Here is a 24,402-nt window from a genome sequence, read left to right as displayed (position 1 = left end):
TCTTTTTAGCCATGTGTTTCTGCAATCATTTCCAGTTTTGCAGAATATTGTGTTCAAAATACTGCGTTCTGTATGAGGTTCATGTAAACTTATTTCTCCTATTTCCCAAACATGAGGAGTCATTTGTTAGTACCCAGCCTTGTCTCAGAAAATTAAGATTACTCAATCTGGATTTGTGATCTATGACATGAAATTCTTCCCACTGCTTCTTTCATTTTCTTCCACCTAGGTAGGCACCCATTTTTCTTCAAGTTCTAGTAGAGCATCGTGTACAAGAATCCCTGCCCTACATTGTGATTACTCTTTCTCTTTTTTTCTTTTTATTTCCCTGGTGTTTGCAAGACCAATATGTAGTTTTCACTGGATTAAACTTGTAGCTGAAGAAGATGGGGGAGTTTTTCTGCCTTTGATCGCTAGAACTTTCCACCTAAGAGAGCTTAGTTCAGGCAGATAACTGCCTTTCAGTCAGTGGCCAGAGGAAGCCAGCATTTAATGAAAATTTAGAGTCTGGATGCATTTCATCTGGGCTATTTATTTTTCCTTGAAGGCAGAGATGAGGAAGGATGTGCAGTGATGCAGCACTGAATGAAGGATAGCAGAGGAGACACCAAGACTAGATGCAGGAACAGAAGGAGATTTTCTTTCTTCAGTGTTACCTGATGGAATCTATTTTTATATAGAAATGTCACCTGACAGAAGTCAGGAGAGAGAATATCCAAATAGTTTAGATGCAGCTAGAGGCAGGGAGCTAAAGCCACGAGGGAATGGAAGAGGCAGCTGAGGTGATCTGAATGCACAGCTGTATACAAAAATAGTAGTTGGAAGGAAGAGGTCTTTGAGGAAGCTGACCACGTACTGCATGTGGCTATAATCACAGGATAGAAGCTGGCACTCATTGGTTGTGGAGAAATCAAATGAAAGACTGATGTGTTATGATGGAGAACTCAGGAGAAAAAGTGAGAAACAGATGACTGAAAGAAGAGTGGCACCAGGAGATAAGGAGGATAAGATGGAAATAAGTAGAGATTTGAGTCTGAGAAGGAAGAAGGATGTGATTAGAGAACTGAGGACAGCAAATATAAGGTAGTTGGGCAGCATCAGGGAAAAAAGGGAAAAAAAACCCAAACCCCATGAAAATCTGGGTTTCCTTGTGGCAAGAGAAAGACACAAGTGTATGAGTCTGAAGACATTTTCTTTAGGTGGAAAGGCTCATCTGTCAGCAGAGTTTTTCTGGGGAAAGAGAAGAGTTTTGTTTTCCAAGACTAAAGAAACACTCTGGGAAGATAAAACAGTCCTGGAGAAGAAACTTGAGACAAAGATATCAGAATCTCTTTTGGAACAAAACAAAGATGAGTATATCTAGACAGAGAAAACTCTCCTAAAATCTGTGGCTGTGCTGTAGTTTTAGTAGAATTACCTTGGTCTCTGAGAAGGAAGGTGGGTGAATGACAAGCTAATGAAGATGTACCAAGAGGCATGAAGACCTCAGGGTCATGCAGGCATGAAGAGGTCTTCATGCAATGGGCATGTTTGTACTAGTAAATGAAATGGAGCCTAAAGCACTCCCTGGCCCTGGAAATTAAATGTATCTACTGTTGACTGTCCCTGGCCTAGTTTTGGTGTATACTTACGGGAACTCCCCTGAACTATTCCCAGGTAAGGTTTGAAAGTTATCTTGGGATTCTTCCCGGTAGGCAGCTAAAAGCAACCACCCTGTTTTGGAGGTGATAGACTTTATTAGCATGGCACCTTTCTGTGCCAGTTGGCCTCAACATTTTGGATATGTTTATTTTGCTGGTAGAAATAGAGCTGCAAATGGCTCAGTAGATGCAATCCCTTAGGAACTTAGGACATCACAGTCTTTGATGCAAGCTGTGACAGGTAGCGAATATGATTTCTTCTTTAAAATGTTTCTGAACTGAGATGTTGGTGTGCTCTCAGATTTTGTTTTCATGGAGCATGGTGACATTGTAGAAGAGTTGGTGATACAAAGTAAGTTTGTATGAATCATGCATTTACTTACTTCCATTTAAATGTTATACAAGTATAAGCAAACACAGGTCATAAGTAACACTCCATCTCACAGAAGGACAGCCTGTGAAATTAAAGAAACAAGGTTGGTAGGTTATTCAGCTGGCTGGACTAAAAAGCCCAAACATTTAAAAGCAGAGAAAACATTTTTAAAAGTTCTTGAAACTTCTGTAAAATCAAGGCAAATCTCCAGACCTAAGCAGATAAGATAAATATGGATCTAGACTGGAATAGGTGTAATGGGAAGGTGATGGAGGCATAGAAACTTTGCAGTCAATGTAGAAAAATGTGTAAAACAAAATTTCCTGTGTTGTTCTGGATTTTGAATTCAGGAATGTTTCAAACTAAAACAGGAACAGCAAGAAAAGTGTAGCTGAGAGCCTTTACCTTAGCAGAACAGGCTAGCAATGTGAAACCCAGAGCATGATACGATAGTTCCTTGATAAATACAACAAGGAAGGGGCTGAGGAGAGCTGGTTAATAAAGCTAAACAGTGTTGACACGTGAACAAAGTTAGTAGCAGATGTCAATTTTAGCAGAAAGCAGTTGACTCTGAAACTCAAGTGAGATCGTCCATGTTACTAGAAGCAGCGGGCACCTCAGCTCGTATTTTCTAAGTGGATTCATCAGCGTGACCTGCTCTTAACCAGGCACAACGTCGGTTTTGTGAGGAGCTTCAGAGATGAGCAGGAGGATTTGCACTTTCCTTTCAAATGCCTTAGCTTCTGAAGAGCCAAATGCAACATTTTTGGAAGGACTGTGCAGGGTATTTGGCAGTTCTCCTCCAGCATATCATCAGTCTTTCAGCAATCATCCTACACTCATGGATCCTTTCCTCTTCAGTTACAGAAATATAGAGTCATACAATGGTTTGAGTTGGGTCTTTCACTAGACCTGGTTGCTCAAAACCTCATCCAACCTGTCCTGGAACAGTTCCAGGGATGGGGCATCCATAGCTTCTCTGGGCAACCTGTTCCAATGCCTCAGCGCCCTCACAGTAAAGAATTTCTTCCTAAACTAAACCTACCTTCTTTCAGTTTAAAGCTATCACTTGTCCTTACACTGCATGTCACTGTAAAAAGTCCCTCTCCAGATCTCTTGTTGGCCCCTCTAAGTGCTGGGAGGTGCTCTAAGGTGTTCCCAGAGCCTTCTCTTGTCCTGCCCTTTAGATTTTCTCTGTTGAGGGATGGTGTTTGTTCTCCATGGTCCTGCCATCACAGGTGCTGTGCTGCTTTCCTGGTTCATCTGTATGGGAAATCAAGCCCACACAGCAAGTTCACCTGAAGGAGCTTGTCTCCAGGGAGTGTTGTGTCAGACTGTGTCAAACTGTTGCACTATTGTTTTTCTCAGTTTGCCCTATTGCTGGAGCAGGATTTCATGGAGAGCATTCAAAATGCGTGTCAGTGTAATATTGAGAAATGTTTTATGTGTGACTGAATGTGAATGTAAATTGATAACCACAAAGTGTGAGAGAAGATCATTTTAATGACTTTCTTATTATTTTTGTTGGCATGTACATTATTTCTATAAATACTGTGTAGTTGAATGAATACCAGACTGATGAATGTGGAAGCCCTCCATGTCTCTAGATGAAAACTTTCAAATATAAATAGCTTTAAAACTATAAATAGAAACATATTTATACTATATTTATCACTAACCACTTTCCCCCAGCCCTTTCATTGCATCACCCATTTTATTTTTAGTGATGCTTACTTAAAATAGTTTCCCTGCTTCCCTGCTGGCCATTATATGGCCACTGTGGAATCCAAGGGATTTCTAAGCCAGATGGTAAGGAAAGTGTTCCTTGAGCAGTGTGAGCCTGAGGTCATATCTGTTCAGACCTTCTTCACTGATGGCATCAGCTTTGTCTGTTTGGTTGATTTCAAGTACATGTTGCTTAGCTGGTTTCAAAATGTGCTTCCAGCATTGTTCAGGACCTTCTGTTCTTCTTACATTGATGTTATTCTGTGCCCCCCTCATAAGATGGTAGCTCTGGTTTTGCTAACTTAGTAAAGTCCATACTTTCCATGAAAGTCAGTCTGTTGGCAGCCATAACAATTTTTTGTGTTCTAATTTAATTCATCTTGCAATATTGATGTGTTTGTGATCACCTCAGCTGCACACAAAGTAATAGGAATAGCTTTAAGTTTTGATGGCCCTCAGGCCTTAGCTTTGACTTCACTGTTGAAACTGCAGCTTCCTCTGCTCTATTACATCCTTTTCCCCCTTTGTGTCTGTGTTCATAGACAAATAATTTAAAGCAGGGTTGAATGTAGTGTAAGCCACATTACTGTTTGTTAGGGCTTGCAGACCACAGTTGTCTTCCAACACTGTATGAAGAGGCTGCAAGGGCACCACATGGTTCTTTTCTCCTGAACTATCTCAAAAGAGGGAAGTAAGTGTCTGTAAGGGCTGGCTGATTTTCTGTACACTACTCCAAATGGCAAGTGTAGAAATGCAGTGATTTAAGGCAAGTAAGATCACGGTTGGTTCCTTGTAACTCTGACTGCATGCTTTGGTCTCAGCCTGAAACACTTGCAGTAAGGAAGAGGAAGGAAGCAAAATTGGAATTCTTATGGCAAAGAAGTAGGAAAAAAGTAGGACAAGTGGACAAGTTTTGTGCCTGCATCCCCAGTGGCAAAAGACTTCCTGGCACTTCTGAGGCAGCAGTGGTTCCCTCTTGTACCAAGAGAAATGCCTTCTCCTGTGTCCCTTGCCAGGAGATGTGTCTGTACAGGCAGATGAGCTGGGCCCAGGGTGCACCTCAGACATGTCAAGGTGTTTGGTACCGTTTCTTGTGGTGTTAGTGGAGTCCCAAGAGCAGCAGATGTGAGAGCTGATGTGATGAGATGGAGTGAGAGGTGATGTTCCTGTCTCTGCCCAAGCCTGTGCTACTGTAGTCATTGCCATGAGACCACTTGTTCCTTGGACTTCTTGCAGATCTGAAGGAGCAAAGAGAGGAGCAGAAATGTATTCTGTCATCTCAGAGGTGGAGGAGGCATTGCTGCTTGTCAGATAGGAAGTTCCCAGCTACTACTAGTAGGCTCATGGACTAAAACTGTTTACCTGTCCTTCTCAGGCAGGATTTTTTTTCTCCTGCCAGTAGGCCATCATGAAGATTCCTTAACTGCACATCCAAGCAGATTGCTGTTGCACCCAGCCAATGACAGATGAAATGGTCTGTGTTCATGGGGCTCTGAGACTCTGAGGAATCGTGGACTCATTTATCCATCAATCTTCATGCTTTGAGGCATGCCAGCATCTGCAAGCTTCTTAGTTTTAAATGTGATTGATGTAGGTTTATTTTTATGTTGCGTCTTGGGATGCCTACTGAGAAGGGCTCTTAAAATAGGTGTAACTTAATGTGCTGCTCAGACTTCTCATTAATCTGCTTGTCTTTACTCTTACCCGGAGGTAAAATACAAAAGCTACTGAGGGAGGAGTTTGGAATAAAATGATATAAAAGGGGACTCTGAAATAAAGACATTTATTATTGAGGACTAAGACTAGGAGTGGAGGAAACAGAACAGGATGTTCAGAAAGTCCAGGCCCTTTGGCATGAGTTAAGGAGCTTGGAAAATAAGCAGGGCTGCAGTGAATTTGTGAAACAATGTTTGTCTTCCTAAACTGAATACTGGAAGGGATCCATTTCACACTTTGCCTTTGCCAGCACCCTGATATCTATTGTAGCACTCATCTTCTGGCCTCTTTATTTTCAGAGAAAAGTTTGACTTTGTGTTAAGAAGTTATTTGTGCTTCCTACTTTCTTATGGCACTAACATGATTATGTTGTGGCTTATGGGGCTAAACTTTGGAGCCCTAATCTTTGGTCCTGCTGTGCCACCCTTTTCTGATGTTTGTATTTCAACTGCAGCGATGGCTAATGGACTTAAAAGGCTCCACTTCCACTTTGCTTCACTGCTGCTTTGTCTGCATGGGTACATTAAGCAGGGCCAGGACTTGTATCTTATGATTGTCCATATTGTTTAATTTCTAGCACATTCCATGACATGATTTTGATCCGTGCCAACTAGCACACTCCCAGATGACAGCTGTGGCAGGATGGCGTGGGAGAGAGACTGTTCTCAACAGGCATTACTGAAGAGGTAACCATGTTTTGCAGGGGCAAACAGTGTAAAGATGTGGATTGGAGCTGGCTTTGCCATTCTCCCCAAGCCTCTGGATTCTGATGTATTTCATTCGCTAGGACCAGTCTCTCCCATTCTTAGCATTTGCGAAAGATACTGAAGTACAAACTTCTGCTTCCTCATTGCATTGCTAGGTGCTGTTATCCACAAAAACATCCAGCCACCTCCTCCTTCTCCCTGTGGGCCATCTGCTCAGGCTTACAGCAACACTTCCATAGTGATAAGATCTTTTATCTTTGAGTAAGAGTCAGCTTAGGGGCACAACTCAAGTTTTATGTCAAGCTAGTTCATGACAAAACCAATCCCTCTGAAACCGAGTGAGCTTTCCAGAGAGTGGTCTTCCATCATGCAGCATATTTGCACCCAGAGGTACAGCAGTGGCTCACAAAGCCAGTGTTGTGGGCTCACAGGCCCACAACAGCAAGTTAGATAAGTAATTGCTGTTCTGGTATGTACGCATTTACTTATCACACAGGGTCATGATGATTGCACATACAGATTGCTCATTTGCTTGCACACAGGGATTTTTTTGAATTTCACACCTATAATTCACTCTTCAGGCTTTGTTTGTTGCACTTGACATGAAAATAGGGAATGTTTACTTTTCCCTGTGGGATTTCTAGTTTGTGAAGCCCTCTGCAGTTCTCTGTTGTGTAAGGGATCACTGAATTCCAGAGCATTGCTGATGCTTTGGCAGAATGTGTTTTTTCAAAAATTGTTTGTATAAGGTGAAATATTCTCTATGTGTAATATTCTTTATAAACCTTGATTGATTGCTCTCTTTCTGACTTCATTTTTTAGTGTCTGAGTTTTAGTTGCAAATGGAAACATTATTAAAACCATCATCTTCCTCACTCGCTGTTACAACTATTATTTCATTTAGGTGTGATGTTTGTAGGATGTATATCAACGGTAGCTACAGGCTGCACAGACTTGGGTTTTTGTCTTGAAAATGATAGGATTAGCTGCACAGTGAGCCTGGATCTATCATGAAGATTTAAGCTCTTGAGCCTGTTCTTGGTGCCACTGGAGCAGCAAAGGAAGAAACCACTGCTGAGTCATTGGAGTCAGTGTAGGTTTCTTCATCGTGACGATTTGTGCACAACGCTGTTATCAAGGGGATTAGGAACACTAAGCAAAAGGGATTTGGTTGTGTTGGTGCTAGATGAAATGGTGCTTTTACAAACTGGTGTGGTGAGCAGGATTGAGGCTAGTGAGAGCCATGAGAGCCATGACAGTAACAGTCACACAGAAAATGTTAAGAAAAAGAAAGGCTCTGAGGGGTGCAGGGTCTCCTGTGTAAACTCTGTTTACAGTTGCTGCCAGTCTATGCTCTCCTCTCAGGATTCATTAGCTGAAGAGACTGAAAAGTCAATCTGGAAGAGATTGTGCTGACTACAAGTTTCTGTAGCCTTTGGTGGTGCCAGCTGCAAAAATAGGCAAATCCGGCTGCAGTGGAAGGGCGTGATGAGGCAGCTCCAGCCCAACTGCTACCCTGCAGGCGTTTTGGAGGCTTTGGCTGGAAGCCCTGAAATGCATCTCCCTGGGGAGGACTGCATTGCAAACAGACCTTGCCCTTCCCTGTCAGTGGATTCCTTTGCCAGTAGGCTGGCATCAGAACACCTAAACATATTTATGATAGACTGCAGTGATTTTTTTTTTTTGCCCCTCTCTGAGATGGATGTGAGATTTGCATTGTGTTCATTAATTCATCTCACATATGACCCTTTCAAAAGGTCTCATTATAGCAGCCATTCATTAGTGGTGGCATTGTGCCTGGCTGAAGGCCAGGTGAAAACATGTTTCTCAATTTCTCACTCTTACATGGCCTAAACCAAACATTAACAGCTCCCCATTGATTAAAGTGGCTCTTGATTGGATCAAGCCTACTCTCTTGTAGGAAACAAAGGACTGGAGGAGGAGTTCCTATTTTTCCTTGGAGTTTGTCTTTCTTAAAGAAGAGAACTGAGAGGTCCTCTGCAGCCCAACCTGAAGGAATACCTTTGAAATAGGATATTTGTTTACATGTATAAACTGATTAGCATTAGAAGTAATTTAGAAATTACTTTATGCATGCTGTAGAGGTCTTTCTCTTTTCCCACAGAATTGTGGTCCTTGGTAGCTTGGTCCACTCTCTGTAGGAAGAGTCTTTCTGGGAAGGGGTTAATGTACAGGGAGAAAAGCTCACTGGACAAAGCAAGCTCTCTGCTGAAAATGAAGAGTTTAAAAAAACCACAACACTGCTTTATCTGTTATAATTCTATGCTTTTTTTTTTTTTTTTTTTTTTTTTTTCCCAGGGAATAATTAATCTTTCTCGTTCATCTTATTTACTTACTTTTCATAGGAAAGGAAAAATGTTGGGATCACTCAGTAAACAAAAAGTCTCAGTAAGAGCCAATGTTTGCTTCAGGCAGCAATTGGACCACAGCAAATGTAGGCAGGCTGGTGTTAGCTCCCATGAACTGTAATGACACTTAGATTGTTGCTGAACTAAGTATGCAGGTCAATGGGTAGGTCTCTGCATCCCATACTGGAGCTCTTACTGCTGTATGATTCACTGCTTTTAGGACCTGCATTAGTAAGATTAAAGTCAGTGCTGCCTTGCCTACCTAGCTCCTTCCTGCAGGGAATGGAGGAGAAAAATACTTGTGAAATCCTGAGCACACAGAAGAGAAAGAGAGATCCGTACTTACCTTGTTGCAATGATTTTGAGGCTTTTCTGCTCTTTCCTGTGGGACAAATTGCTGTATTGTCTCATTTTTGTTGGTGGTGTTCAGACAGCAGTTATTCAGTTCCTACCCTTGCACAAGTGCCAAAACTCACAGATGTGGAAATCTTGGGCACTGTGATTTTTCACAGCATTTATGACAAAAAGACAGTTGGCTTCAGAGATCAGAGGCATCTTTGAATATGAAAAAAGCTCTTTTAAGTGTATTCTTCCTTTGTAAAGGCAGTTGCTCATGCAGACTGCAGTCAAGTGTGAGTACTCTTAGCTGGAACCCTCTGCTGCAGTGTGGTCTTGCTCCTGTTTAGAGTCAACGGGGCTGTTTGCACCACTGCAGCTCATTACCCAGGCTTTTCATCAGCTGCTGAACTTCATTTGTTTTCTGGAGTCTACTCCCTTAAAAATATGGTAGCCATCAGAAGAAAACCAACTGAAATGAGAAGTGTTGGACTTGTCTTCTATTTTAGGTACTATGTGGTTCCATAGCAAATAAAAGGTATAGATTATTTAGTTTTATTCAAGCAAATAATTTACAACAGCTGGTAAGGAAGGGGAGCAGCCATGAGCTGAAAATAAAATTTACAGCACAATTCCATGTATGTTGTCAGGGAATCATTCCCATGCAACCCAGTAATGGCGCAGAGATTTCAGGGATTATGATCAGATTAAATGTCATCAAGAGCTGAGCCATGGCAGCATGCCAGGAAGGTCATATGAGGAAAGTCCCAAACTTTTACACTCAAATAAAATTGTGTTCTGCTTAATAAACATAATACACTGCAAATTTTAGCACAAATAATAACTTTGGTTAGGAAATATAATAATTTTATTTTTAGAACAATTATTATTTAATTTAGGTTCAGGATTTTTCACTGCTTTTTCGGATTTAAGACTGTCAGCAATTTTATTTGGGGGTAAAGGTTTTTACTTTTTAGCATGACATTAAGAAACTTCATACCAAAGCTTTTACAAGTTTTAAAGTTTGAAATATTTCATTTTCAAGTTAAACATGAATGGAACAACAGCCTGCTAATACTTCCACAAGTATTATTATTTCCCTGAAACATCCCTGTTATTTTTAAGAAGTCTAAAATGCTGTGATTTCATGGCATTTATGAAAGATTATTATTGGGAGGGAATGAGAAAACAGTTAACAAATGCACAGTTGAGAATTGCTTTTTCTTTTATTTATCTGTGGCTGGTCTGTACCATTCCAAAATACCTGTGGAATTATGAAGGAATATGCTGACAGTCTAATACTGCAATGAGAATGTGTCATTTTGGTTTAATCTGATCTGTTTACTGGAGATTGGTTTCAACTACGGAAGGGAATTCTTTCCTTAGGGGATATCTATACATGGAATTGTAGAGCCTTAGCTGTACCACTTGAAATAAACACTCTTTTAATCTACTTGCCATCTCTGAAAAAAAAAAAAAAAAAGCTGAAACTATTTAAAAAGTGATTTCTTAAATCTCTTAAGTGCTCTCAATGTGATCCTACTATGCATACACCTAAGGGTATATGAAGATTTTTTCTGTATGGTTTCATTTGCTGCCTGGCACTGACCCCAGCAGTGCTGTGGGCACACCCCTTCCTGATGCCCTTGGTGGGCATCGGGTCTTACAGAGAGAATTGTCACAAGACTTTCTTTTGGGTGCAACAAACCTCCTGAATCAAACCACTGCTGTTGGATTTGATTTACCACTGAGCTTCAACAAAAAGGGAGCAAAATTTGGAGTCATTAGCCAAAACAGTGATCAGAATGTGGCTTCAGGGCTCCACCTTTATTTTCTTGTTATATATGCATCCCATATTTGTAAACCTTATTTTAGGTATACTGAATATACTTAAGTATGTGCTTATATACCCAAGTATGCATGTGTGTGTAAATATACGTGTGTATGTGCATGCTGAATTTTATTTTCCCCTTTCTCCTCCTCTCCTCTTTGCTCACCTTGCCTGCTGCAGCAAGGCACAAGACCCGGAAGAAAATTGTTTTAGCTGACAAAGGCCAGCATTGCAATGGGAGACTCTACAAACTCATCTTCAGTTCACTGAAGTGTAGAGGTTGGGAGGTAACAATCAGAGTTGTCAGATTCTGGAAGGGGTCACCGTGATGAGAGTGGGATCAAAAGTCAGGCTGGAAAGCACCAGGAGATGTGGCTGGGTGCAGCAGCAGGACCCCGGGCTGGGTGCCCAGGCTTCTGAGGCAGAGGTGCTGCCAAGTTCTGCAGAGCAACAGATTCAATTGGTTTGTTATTTATGAAGGGTATGGTATGCAACCCTCCACATGGCAACAGTTCTTTAAAGTGCAGATGTAAGAAATTCCACTTAGAAGTCAGTCCTTTAAACACTATGAATAAACAAGGTTAATTCATTAATTATTTCGATAAACTTAAAGGCCTTATGTTGTACCAATAATTTGTCCTGAATTATTAATAGGATTTTTCCCATTATTTTTCTAGACCTTTATTTAAACTACAGTCAGTAAAATTTTACCATCCTACAGCCCCAGACACCCAGTAATAAATCAACCCTTATTTCCTTATTTGCTTGAGGCTAATGTGACAACAAATAGTCTGTTCACATACATTATTTCTTTGTACTACATCGTATGCAAATATTTCAATTATTATCCTATTATCTCTGTAATATTTTAACAACATGATACAACTTGTTTCTCTGATAAATTGAGTTACATAAAAGCAGCTTCACATCTGCATAATGCTTTAACAAAACATTCCCTCTATTTCAAGTTAAAATGTGTGTTCAGCTTAGGAATATCCTCATAAAGAAACATAATTTGCCTTATTAAGAAACACTTGTGTATTCTTATAAGTTTCATTTTATTTTTTTTTAAATAATAATTTTATCACATTTTGGACTCCTGCCTGCCCAGGCTGCCTGGGGCTGGCAAAGGTTTGGTAAGTTGAGTTCTGCAGTTAAATTGAGTTGGTTTCTTGTTTATAAAGGATGTAGCTTGGCTTTCTTGCACCTTCCCCCTGGTCCCCCCCCCACTTCTGTGAATATTTATGTAACTGGATGCTTATTTTCTAGTGTTAATCCTTAGCTTGAGAATGATGATGGCTTTCCCTCTAAAGCTGGTAGAACCCTGAAAACGGATGTTACCCCAGCAGGGTTCATCCAGCTTTTTACCTGTGCAGCTCTGTGTCACCAACACATTTTTTTTGAGCAGGATTGTTCCGAGGGCCTGTGAGATCCCTTGGCATGGTGCAGCCTCCCCCTGTGTGGGTGGCTGTGTCCCAGTGCCTTGCTTGGACAGGTGGGAGTTTCAGTGCCTGTGCTGTCACAGGGATGGCCATGGCAGTGCTCTGCTGCCAGGGTGCTGGAGGTGACCTGGGCGTGCTGCCCATCCCGCGTGCATTCCTCAGTAGGAGCTGAGTATCAGATACTTTGGGCTGTGTGAGCTTGCACTGGTTGTATCCTGAAGTATTTGAAGTGCTTTATCCTAATGTGTAAAGCAAAATATGCAAGGGAGGAGTAGGTATGCCTCCCCCTTTCCCAAAGAAGGGGAAGAGGAGCACATAATGATAGAAGAATTAATTTCCTCCTAACTCTGCCTGTACTGTCTCCAGGCTTTTTATGAAACCAAATAGCATCTGTTTGCTGGAGGAGTGTGAAATAGCCAGGTGTGCTCTGTGTAAAAGCAAGTGATTGTAGCCTGAACCATGGCTGCAGACGCTTCATGAGTCAGATCATTCATGACTGCAATAACGAGATTATTCATGGCAGGCTCCTCATGGTGACAATGGTCCTTTGTTTCAAGTCTGCATTGTGTATGTGCTATACTTCCGATTTGAAGATTCCTTCTCTGCTAGAAAACAGCGCTGCAGCAGGGAACCAGAAGTGAAGATCAGTGGTGCTAAGTTCAGGATGTTATTCCGTGCTGGAAATAATTGGGAAAGTTCATAGTTGAGTTAAAGGCTGTAACCGTGAACTTCAGTGGGATGATACTCCTTCCTGTTGGTCCTGAGGTAGGTTCTTATTTGATTTTTAGTGAGTTGTCTCTTGGTTTTGTGGGGTTTTTTTTAAACTCTGTCTTCTGATTAGAACTGGTTAAATACTGCCAAGAGAGTTTTATTGCTCATGGTCATGTAAGAGGTGTTTTGTCTTGATAGAAATGGTCCTTTATGTACACAGCCATTTTGTTTAAGGAAGGGAAGAACAAAACCACAGCATTTCTTTTGTGTTCAGAGTCAATTAATTTTTAGTTTGCCCATATTATTAATTTTTTATGAAATGATTTTTGTCTCCATTAACTAACTTTCATGAGGTCCCTATGTTAGAATGAGATTACACTTTTTGGTGGAACCATGACCAGGGTGTTTTAGACTCAGGTGCTATAATATGGCTTGGATTTGTCTCCTGTACCCCTGGGTGGTCAGGCTGAAACCAAGGCATATTGTTCTCCAGATCTTTCTCCCAAGTGGAGCATTGTTGTGTGATCTTCCTGTGTCTGGTGCACAGAGCAGCTGGGAAGTTCATCCCTGGTGAGGCAGGCTGGGAGCAGGGGGTTCTGGAATCCTCCTGCTCTTCCATCTTGAGGAGTCCCACAGAGCTCACAGGTGGCTGCGCTGAGAGGAGGCAACCTCTGCCACCTCTGGGAAGATGATGATGGTGAGCCAGGGATGACTTTTGGGAAAACAAGACCATCCCAGTGCAGCAGCAGCACCTCAGGGGGAATCACCAGAGCTGTTTGCTGTAGTAGTAGAGTTGAAAATAACTGTGTTTCTCATGGCCAGCAGCTTGTAAGGAAAACAGAGCAAATTCAGTTCTTGAAAAGCACATCTGAAACTAAAATACTGCTTTTGTTTTTACTTTTGATTCCAGCTTTTGTCCTTGAAGCTCAGAGGTTTCCTGGTGTTTTCTTTTGAAACTGTGCTGTTTCATGCAAGGCAAACAAGACTAAAATAAATCTAATGCAAGCATTACAGAGACTCTGTCCTCTATTTGGGCATGTGATTTTTAATTTTCCCCCCTAATTAATTATTATATTCTGCAGAAGATTGTTTGGATTGTTGTGGTTGATAGCAATGAATTTTGAACTCCAGTATAAATTTGAATTCCAGGTCATTTTGTTGCAAGTTCACATAATATTTGTATGCTCACTCTCAGAAATAAAAAAGAAGGAGTTAATTGTTTGACAGGAAGAATAAAGCATTTGAGTATTCTGTATTGTGTGGTGCTGTTATGACAGATTTCTTTTGGTTGCACAGCATTCAAATTATACATCAGTAAGGTAATGTTGCATTTTATCATCTGTTGGTACTTTTACAAGCAATTTCATTACTTCATTAAAAATTTACAGTGATATGAAAGGCACTTTGTGATAGATATAGTAATAATTATACAAGGGTGATTTTGTATAGTGTTATGTAGATCTACATTTTCTGCATCCTGTAGCAGGAAATAGGCTACTATTCCTCTTGAGATACTTGCCAGGTAATTGAATTTAAAACCTGAATTTTTAATGAAGTTTTCAGTATTTGGATTTTAGCCGTTTCAGTTGCAGCTGACAAAAACACTTTCACTGTTATTGGGAAGATAATCAAATTGAGTTTGCTGAAACGGAGATAATTCTTTGAGACCTGATTTATTTACAAATGAGATTAAATGGGAATGCAATAATACTTTTTGCCCTAAGCAGTCAAAGGGAGCAGTGTTTACTTATTACCTTTTCCACTCATCTAGATCAGGGCTGTTTAAATTGCAGGTTTGATTTCAGCTTGAATCATGAGCATATTTGACCTTGCTGTGATTACATTAACTTTCCCTGATGGTGTTGGAAATGTGGAACATTTTGCTGGTTTTTCCAGTTTCTTGGAGAGTGGATTCACCATTCCTAGGTGTCAAGACTGTGCATGCTCTTGGATAGCCATGAAGATGCAGATCGATCTCACAACAAATTGCTGAATAGCCCTTAGTAAATTAACTGAGTAATGCAGATTAATACATTGTTATCTTGTTATTTACTGCAAAAGATTACTTTTCTTAATGAAATGAAAAAAACAAATGGTAGAATTCTGTTGTCAGTGAACTTCTGACAGTTTTATAAAAAATTTTGGTTTTCTATGAGGATATATAAATTGCTATAAAAATGCATAAAACCTTTGTTGTACCAGAACTTAGTTATCTACTTTAATGGGTATTAATGTAATGTTTGCTATGCTATGTTTGAAGCCCTAGGATCTTACATTGGTTGTAAGGACTATGAATGTCAGAAAACAGGTTGGGAGTGAGGGGTGTTGACTTCTGACATAGTCCCTCATGTGTAGAAGTGCAAAATGAGCAGTAATTATTTTGTGACTAGGATGACACCTAAAGAGCAGTTGTTGGGATAGGAAAAGGTCTCCTTGGAGTTGCAAAGTATCTGGTTTCAGTTTTCTTATTTCTTTTTATGTTTTGAGAAATTCACAGATTTGCAGTTGAAGTTTTATAGCAAATACCAGGTTTGAAGCTCTTCAGCAGAACTACTGAAGTGTAGTTACTGCATGTACACCACAGAGGAAAAATCTTGACAAGAAAATCCTCCCATTTCCAGTTTCTTCAAAACTCTTAAAAGATTAAGAGTCACGTGAAAACATTTTCTTTAAATTGTTTGACAGTGCCGTTCAAAAATGAGATGTTTTGTACTCCTACTTGTTAGCTCAAGCACAACCAGATAATGATAATCTTAGACCTGTGATTATTCATTGCTAAATTTATTAATAATGGTACACTTTGACTCTTGTACGATTGCTTTCCAAAGCAACCTCTGTAGTGAAAGGCAGCCTGCTCGTATTTTCTCTTTTAACATTTTTTTTTCTTTTTCTGCTTTTCTCTCTTTTTTCTTCTTTTTCTTTTTCTCTTTTTCTTTTTCTTTTTCTTTTCTTTTTCTTTTTCTTTTTCTTTTTCTTTTTCTGTTTCTTTTCTTTTTCCTTTTCTTTTTCTTTTCTTTTTCTTCTTTTTCCTTTTTCTTTTCTTTTCTTTTTCTTTTTCTTTTCTTTTCTTTTCTTTTTCTTTTCTTTTTCTTTTTCTTTTTCTTTTTCTTTTTCTTTTCTTTTCTTTTTTTTCTTTTTCTTTTTCTTTTTCTTTTTCTTTTTCTTTTTTTCTTTTTCTCTTGATTATTGTATAAAAATATTGTATAAAATTTCATATTGTATGAAAGTTTAATATACTGCTTTGCTAGGGAAGAAAATGGAGGGAAATGAGATAAATTGTCCTAAAAGCAGATTGAAGTCTAAAGTTGAAGTAAAGCTCTTAACTGAACTGAACTTTGAAATATTTATCTAGATCAGTAATGATTTTCTCTGTGAGCACTGTAAAAAAAAAAAAGGAAATCTGGAATTATTTGCCTAAGGTTGAAGCATATCATTTTTAGATACATGTCACTGCTGTCTGTGGGTTATTCAATGGTTAATATGTAACAATCATTCTTTATAGTGGTCAGTTTATTTGTATCAAATTTTGCTCTTTAAGATCTTCACAAATGTTGAGGAAAGAGTAGGAGGAGAGATTTATTTTCTTAATGTGATGGAATTAAAAAAAAAAAATCACCACTAAACCTACTTTAGGACTATTTAGAGGAGATTTTTTTACACATGCTTACAACAATACTTTGTCCAAAAACATCTTTTCCACTTCTCTCATTTTTTCTCAGTCTGCAATAACTATACCCCAAGGGTGTCTTCACTTCCTTCCGAACTTCTCCTGGGCTTGGGGTTATTCCACCCATGCACAGAGACCTCAAAATACTTGTCCATGAAAGTGTTTTTTCTCAAGACCTCTGGAAATCAGTCTTTCCCTGCGACTGAATTGGTCCATTGTTCAGCTCAGCACTAAGTAAACAAAGAATCTTCATATTTATTAGGAATGGAAATGTATTTCCATGCTCATGAACTTCTACAGAGAGATCCATTTGCTCAGTCTTCAGTGTAACAACACTCTTGACACTATTTCTGCATGCTTAGCATGCTTTTTTGACATTACCAGAAGAATTTGGAATGTGTGGTAAAGGCCAATGCACCCCACCGCAATAAGGCTGTATTTCTCTGTTTTCCTCTATCTGAACAATTCTGACTTGGAACAGGTGATGGTACCATATGAGTGAAATATTTAAAGTTACAAATGTGAAGAGGGGCTGTTTTAACTAGTTTGTCCAGGAGACAATGCTATTAACTCGTCTGCATGTACACACCCTTCTTAATTGCTGAAAACTTCTTAAGGAATTTCTGGGTTAGTATGAGAGCTTGGCGTAGAGCTGGAGTAACTGAGCTTCAGAGCTGGAGAAACTGAGCTTCAGAGCTGGAGAAGACCTGAAATTTATCTGGTGGATTATCATCTGTAGACCACCAGAGATGACCTAGGTCAAAACTTTACCTGTCGGAAGGGTTTCAGAACAAATAAGAGCAAACTGAATGCAGTTTTTGAACTTTGATTAATTTTATTGGATTGTTGCCCTTGGAAGGATCCTGGCCAGCCCATTTACAACAGCACCAAAGTGGGCAATGATCAAGACAAATGTCTTAGTAGGCAGAGTCCAGAAACCTTTTGGAAGCATCCTTTAATCTGGTGGTGTGGCATGTGTGGAATCCCCCAGGGGTTGCTGTCATTAACTACTCCCATGAGACTCCTGACAGAGAAGGTTTTTCAACACCAAATGTGAATCATGAAGCGTGCCTTTGATTGATTGCAGCCTCTTGTTTGGGAATGTAATTAATGCCTGGGTTCAGCTGCCAGCACGCTGATGTGCAGTGATACTTGAGATGTCACAGAGGGTGTCCCCTTCGCCTCCAGCAGTGGCCCTAGAAGGAAGGGTGTCTCTGTGAGAGATGCCCCATAATGTTGGGGTGGAACTTGGAAATAGGCAGTTGGAAAAAGCCCTTCTGTGAGGAGAGCCTTGTGTTATTTAAATTCATATGAGAATTTGGGGTGTTTTCCATTTTCATCCTTTTGCCTTTCACTTCTTCCTTCGTTATAAATAAAATTTAAATGTTGCTGTAGAAGAGGACTAGATAGACAGCAAAGATACCAGCCACTTCTCACAAGGAAAGAATTGTTAGTCTTGGTCTTCACGATGTTTGATAATGGTCAAATGATAAAAATATAGCATTTTTTCTTCAGTCTTTTTGATGCAGAGATTAGCAATTCATAAATTATTTTCTACTTTGGCTGCTGATATCCTCATTATAAAACTGAAGGGTTCTTAGGGCAGTTCAGTGACGCTTTCAAAGCGTTTCCTCTTGGATGAGATCCAGAGGATTCCAGCATGGTCGTTTTGGCACAGTTGGTTGGTTTTATAAAACAGGTGTCTACATGTGTGTAATAAATCCAGTTGTGCTGATAAATCTGAACAGATAATTGAAAAGTGTGTGTTACAGTGAACAAAGCTGGTAATTTACCATGTCAGTAAAGCAAAATATAAACAACATTTCTGTAATGTGTGTAATGTTCAGTAATTCTGTAATTTACTGGCTCCATTGTGTGAGCCATTTTTAAATTCCTGTTCAAGATGTTCTTGATCCAGATGTTCTTATATTTTATTTTATTACTAGCTGCCTTTCAGTTAAAATCTGCCAAACTGATTCTTTTCTTGCTTTGCAGTGGTACCAACCAGTCCATGACAAAGGATATGAAATTAATGAGGAAGTGGAGAACTGAATCATACACATTAAAAATATATGTAGTAAATGAAAATCATCAGTAGGCTTGTATTACCAAAGAGTCACTTTTCTAGGTGATGTTCCAGTCTATTCTTTGAAACCAAAAAAGCTTTTTAATCCTACTCATATCACTTACATCAGACTGTTGCTAGTTAAGTTGCTAAGATTCAGCAATATCTCAGATGGTCTGGAAATCTTAGAAGAGTAGACTGGCCATTTTATTGTAATGAATTTCATCATTAGCATTGTGATGTTTTGGGCTTATTTTATACATTTCCTTCCAAAGTTTTGAAGTCTCAGTCCTTATTTCAGATTAATGCCTTCACCTTATTATCACCATATTCACATGGAATCCCATGACCTTCAGAGAAAGGTTGAGGATCTACAAGGGGATTCCCCTTTTGTAAAGCTCATTAACAGCTGAAAAAAAATTAGGCTCAAATGTGATAACCTCCATGATTACTGCTACTGAATTACACAAAGGAAGCACTGCAAGGAGACAGTTATATTGCACTTATCGGTTAGCAAAAGCTCTTCTAAGACCCAAAGGACGTGTTGGAGTTTGGTCTTCGTTCCTCAAGTGTGTAACAGATTTCAAGGGTGGCCTCCAGCTCTGGGAAGAGCTAGGACCTGTGACCAAAGATTTCAGAGATGCAGTGAGAACTGCTAAAGAAAGTCCTGGATTCTGCAGTGATTTGGGGTGTGTGCTGGAGCTGACGATCAGTCAGTCAGGACCAACAGATGAGTATCTATGTGGTGTAACTGTACCATAAAGTATATCTATATTGTATCTGTGCATTCAGGATCTATGTATGAGTTGATGTGGCCTCCATAACTCATCAAATGATAGTCTAATCCCTCATTCCTTTAAATATTCTGTAAAAGTCCAGTATTCTTAAGAGGCCATCTGGATGAGAGCTAATAAATGGGATTGTAGCAGATTCTTTTCTGCTCTATAAGGTGGTTTTCTCTTTGCATAGGCTCTGAGAATAGGTCTGATCCTGAGGAGACTGATCCTAAGTGCCTTTGTTCAGGGAAGTGCATATATTGCTCCAGTTGCCTCCCTTCCTCCTGCTCAGGATATCCAGCTAGAGCTAAGGGCAGGTTGGTGAATTAACAGCTTTTGCACTTTATTTTGAGGCTATTTTCATCATCATGAATTTAGGAGCACAAATTTCCTTTAAGATCTCTCTGCTCTGCCAGATATGATTGAAGGAGCTGTTCAGTACATTATCTGAAAAAGCAAGTATATAAATCCTCTTCAAACTGGGAATAGAATTTCAAGCAAAGAACTTCTTTTATGTCCCCTGATGCAATGATAGTCAGTTTATCTAGTGCTCTTAGCTGAGTATTGTGGGGGGCTCTTCAGACCTAAATTCAAATATCTAAGGAGAGTTAGGATCTGTAGATGAAAGGCTTGATATCCATGGAAAACACTGTGAGAACAATTTGTATGTTGTGCTTAGATTCAGCTGTAATTATGTTTTGTGACCAAGAGGAGGAAGGAAGTGTGATTTACAGCGTTGAGATTTGTGAAGCTTTCCATTAGTTTTGACACAAAAGCAGTTTTGGAGCTCTTGTATTGTGTACTGCAAATCTCCCTTACATGTAAGTAATATGGAGAGAGCAAGAAAACCATAATATTGATGACCATGCTTATAAGAGTGTTGTGTGATAATCCATTCTACATCAAATTGTGATGTACAAGTTTGTGTATATATTCTTGGTTTGGGTTATTTTTTATGTGTGTGTGTGTGTGAAATCTAAAGTTCCAAGATATACAACTATTGAAATTTTTTTTTAAGAATTAATGTTAAACTCTATACTTACTGCCAAGTCAACACATAAAAATAAATGAAACACTCACACAAACATTCTGCTTACCGTTTTCTGTGCTCAGAAAGATTTGAGTTTTTGTTGCCTCTCTCAGTCAGCATTTATTTGAGTTTTTGTTGCCTCTCTCAGCCAGTATGTAATGACCCAGCATTTCTGCTGCTGAACAAGATTGATTTGTTGTGCAAAATTGATGATACTAATGATTCTGCTTGAGCTGTTTTCTTATTTCTCTGCCCAGTATATTGGTGGTGATGTGGGAGTAGGGTTCCAAGGCTTAAGTGCCTGAACTGCTTGCAGTAAATCTCACAATATCACAGAATATGCTGAGTTGGAAGAGATCTACAAGGTCCAGCTCTTGGGGATGGTCCTGTGCAGGAGAGTCATCCTGCATTGCCTTGATCCCTTGTTCTTGCAGGGATACAGCCTCAAAGTTGCATATTATCTTTAAAAGAGTGAATGGAGATGGACAGGAAATATGAGATGGACCAGACTAAGGAAGGGCAATGCAGGTTTTATTGATGATACCTTCAGAATTGCACTGGTTTTTTGTCAGTATGAAGTACATACAGTACTAGCAAGACTGTTCATGCCAGCCTTGCCTTGTGATTTTTTTCAGTGATGATGCACACCCTTTTGTACCAGAAGAGAAAGAAGTCTGCAGGGAAAGAAGTTCATTAAGTCCTTTACAAATACATGTGAAATATGCAATAAATAAAATCTTTTAAGAGTGCTACTTAAGGTTATAGTGTTCATATATCAAGCTCAGAAGAAAAGTCCAATTACAATCCCCATGCAAGGAGTGGTTTATGTTATGTGCAGCGTACAGGTGTCATAATAATTTTCTTCTCTTGATATATTGGTAATTTACTGAACAGTGGAATGAGGTAGTGATTTTTTTATGGCTGTCTAAGATCATGGTATAGTGTTAATGCTTCATATTCTTCAGACTGAAATGGTTTGGATGCCTTCTCTATTTTATTGAGGTCTAGTGCTATACATAAATGTAGTTTACCTTATTACCTGATTTATCAGTTACCTGATTTATCAGCTTTTCACAACCATATCTGCATTGTCTCAAATACCCTCCTATCCCAAATCATTCAGCTTGTGTTGTAGTCACTCAGACACCTTCCTCACAGCTGCCTGTCCTGTATGATCATTTGTGCTTTTATTCTCTGACAGAAAGTGTAATTAGACAACAATGATTTAGCTTTTGGTTTGACATACACTAAAAACATACTACAATACTCTTTCATCTGCTGCTGTTGTCTTATCCAAGTGTTAGGTATCTCTTGTTTTTCTCCAGTTAGCTTCCCAGCTCTCTCAGAGGTGAAATGCTCTGTCCATTAGCCATATAAAACATTGTTGTCTAGGCGGGGAAGAGTTATTTCTCTTAGTCAGCCTAGTGTGGGAATTGGGAGAGACAGAATGTAATTAATTATCAGGCTTGAATTTTGGCCAAGGCTCTATTAGAGATGAGAGTTACAGTTTATGAATTTCTCTCATTCTTGTGATGATAGGATGAGCAGGAGGGAGACGGGAGTGGGGTTTTATGCAAACACAGAAGTTTGGGCTCTTGCTGTGGCAGCGTGTTTCAGTTGTCATCATGTTAAACTGGACTGTTTTATGTGGCTGTGGCAGGAGAATGGGGGGTAAAAATGATAGCACAGCTTCAAATGAAATTGTTTGCAGGGGAAAAAATGGTTAATTATATATAAATCAAGCTCACAAAAGCCAACCAGAGCATGAAAGAGCTACAATGCATGCCCTCTGCCTTTCACAGACTCTTTCCAATTCACTTGGTGCTTTGTGTTGCTTTTCTGAGGCAATTCTTTTCTCTTTATGTGCACCAACACACATTTTGTCATAGTTTGTTGATTGTAATTTTGGGACCAGATCTAGCAAGTCTCTAGTAGGCTGTTTAGCAATTAAATCAAATATAAATCTAGGAGTTGCTGTATAAGTTATATTTTATCATTCCTCTACCATGTCTAGAGTTAATTTTGTGGGGAAGGAATAATCACAGAGACAAGTATTAAGACTGAACACATCCAGAAGTGGAGGGGAGGAGAAGCTATGTGTCCACCAAGACCATTTTTGTGCTGTTTTATTGGGAGTATGTGCCACATCAGCCAGAACTAAAGGAAATAGTCTTATGCAATGGAGAAACAGGACTGGAGAGTAGATGATCTGTTTTTGACAAATACCTCTCTTGTGAATTTTCAGTTGTGCTCCTTTTTACCATTAAAATTCTTCAAATGTTATCTAATACTTTATATTAAAATGATGGAAGGAAGCAGTTCAAGGTTCTAACTTTTCAGAATCTCTTGCTTTTATGAATTTGCCTTCTTAAATGCATGGCCTGCCAAGTCCCAGTATGTCTCAGTTCTTAAATAATAAGAAAATAATAATTCACAGAGAATGAGATCTGTTTTTCTTCTAAGGGAATGCTTGCATCTTGTAAAGGTTGTAGTGGTGTACTGTGTAATGGTTCCACCATCCTTGTAAAACAAGATGTACTTTCTTCTGTTAAAATTAGAACTACTGCAGAGATGCCACACTTGGTATGAAATTGCAAATAGTCCCTCCTGGGAGAAGGTGATTTTCCTTGATGAAGGAAAGTTGGCATTGATAAGCAGATAATCCATGAAGATAGCGTTGTCATAAAAATGGATATTGAAGTTTCTATCTGTGGGAATTAATAATACTGTAGGGGGTAGGAAGAAAAGCAGGGTGCAACGGTACAGCCAGTGTTCCCCTTCATCTTCTGCCTTTAGGACTAATTCATCACGTAAGTTGTGTGAAGGGAATTCACTGCTGAAAGGAGAGCAGGTGAATGAGATAGAAAGTGAGCTGAAAATTGAAATTAAAAAAAATAATCTGTGTATCTTTTAAAGACTAATCAATGGGTGCAACCTTGAACCCCCAGTCACAGGAAGCTTTCTGCCTTACTTTGTTCCATCTCAGCTCTGGACTGTGGTGTAGTTGCACATGCAATGCCCTCTCTCTGTTGAGCAATCAACACCATAAAGGCCAATAATTAACCAACACTTGGCTAGTGATCAAAAATCACAGCAGAAATCAGTGAAAACCATCTCAAATTCTCCAGTGCTGAGGCAGATTACCCATGCCCACAGAGGACAGCAGTTCAGGGCTGCCTTGTCCTGGCCACTGCCTTCTGACCCTGGGTGTGCTGGCATGGTGCAGCTGTGCTGGAGCAAACTCTCCAGGGCAGGGTCCGAGCTGTGGCTGCTCTGAAGGCAGAGGCAGGGGCTTTTGCCCACATGGATTGTCTGCTGCTACCTGGGCTGGGTAAAAGGTGGTGTGTGCCAGGCTACAAGTAGTTACAAAATAAACACACAGATTGACCTTCAGAAGGGCTTTTGTTTAGTGTTTTGTTCTCAGTTGTGATGAGTAGCTCCTATGTCCTCTCCACAAGACTGATAAAATGAAGTTGTGCATAGATGGATTTGTAAGGGAAGATTTTCAAAGGCATATTTCCTTAAAAACCTCTGTGAAACTATCTACCTGATTGCTGTAAGAAGAACCTTAGACCATGTTTCTCATTTTTGGTATGTACATTTCTAATCATGGAAACAGAGGGTGTATTTTTAAATACGTGTTAAAAAGAGGGATCTTTTCCCAATAAACAGAGGTTTATTTCTGACTGCAGTTTTGGGGATGTTTTTAGTCTCAATAACAGGAGACCTGTGTGGAGTGGCCTAAATATTCAGGAGCAGCATGTTTTAGTCAGTATCTGAAAGCATTAGCTTTGAGTTGTACATTTCCAGCTTAAAAAGTTATTATTCATTTTATTCTTGCTTAAGTGCTGCACACACACAACAAACAGAGTTTGCAAAATCAAGTGCTCTACCCCACCCATGACCCTGTTTCCTTTCATCATAAACTCATTATCAGGCAGCTAAATCCTCTTCATTTTAATCTCTTCAGGGGATCCCACTCTCTTCTGCTGCATAACTGGTCTGTATGGGCCA

The 24,402-nt window shown here is 39.6% G+C and overlaps 1 protein-coding gene across 5 annotated transcripts in view; it reads left to right on the top strand.

Moving 5' to 3' along the window:
- The window catches only part of THRB (thyroid hormone receptor beta), a 154,890-nt gene that overhangs the window by 41,154 nt on the left and 89,334 nt on the right, over nucleotides 1-24,402 (top strand). Inside the window, exon 1 of one of the 5 annotated variants that reach the window (XM_018909597.2) lies at nucleotides 6,030-6,140. The exons of the other annotated variants lie outside the window; for them this stretch is intronic. The gene's annotated coding sequence lies outside the window, so the exon portion shown is untranslated. Of the gene's footprint in view, nucleotides 1-6,029; nucleotides 6,141-24,402 lie in introns of those variants that run through there. 5 annotated transcript variants of the gene reach the window in all.

Source organism: Serinus canaria, chromosome 2 (genome assembly GCF_022539315.1).
Source record: "Serinus canaria isolate serCan28SL12 chromosome 2, serCan2020, whole genome shotgun sequence".
In the NCBI taxonomy this organism is placed as follows: domain Eukaryota; kingdom Metazoa; phylum Chordata; class Aves; order Passeriformes; family Fringillidae; genus Serinus; species Serinus canaria.
This window is presented reverse-complemented; position numbering and strand designations above follow the sequence as displayed.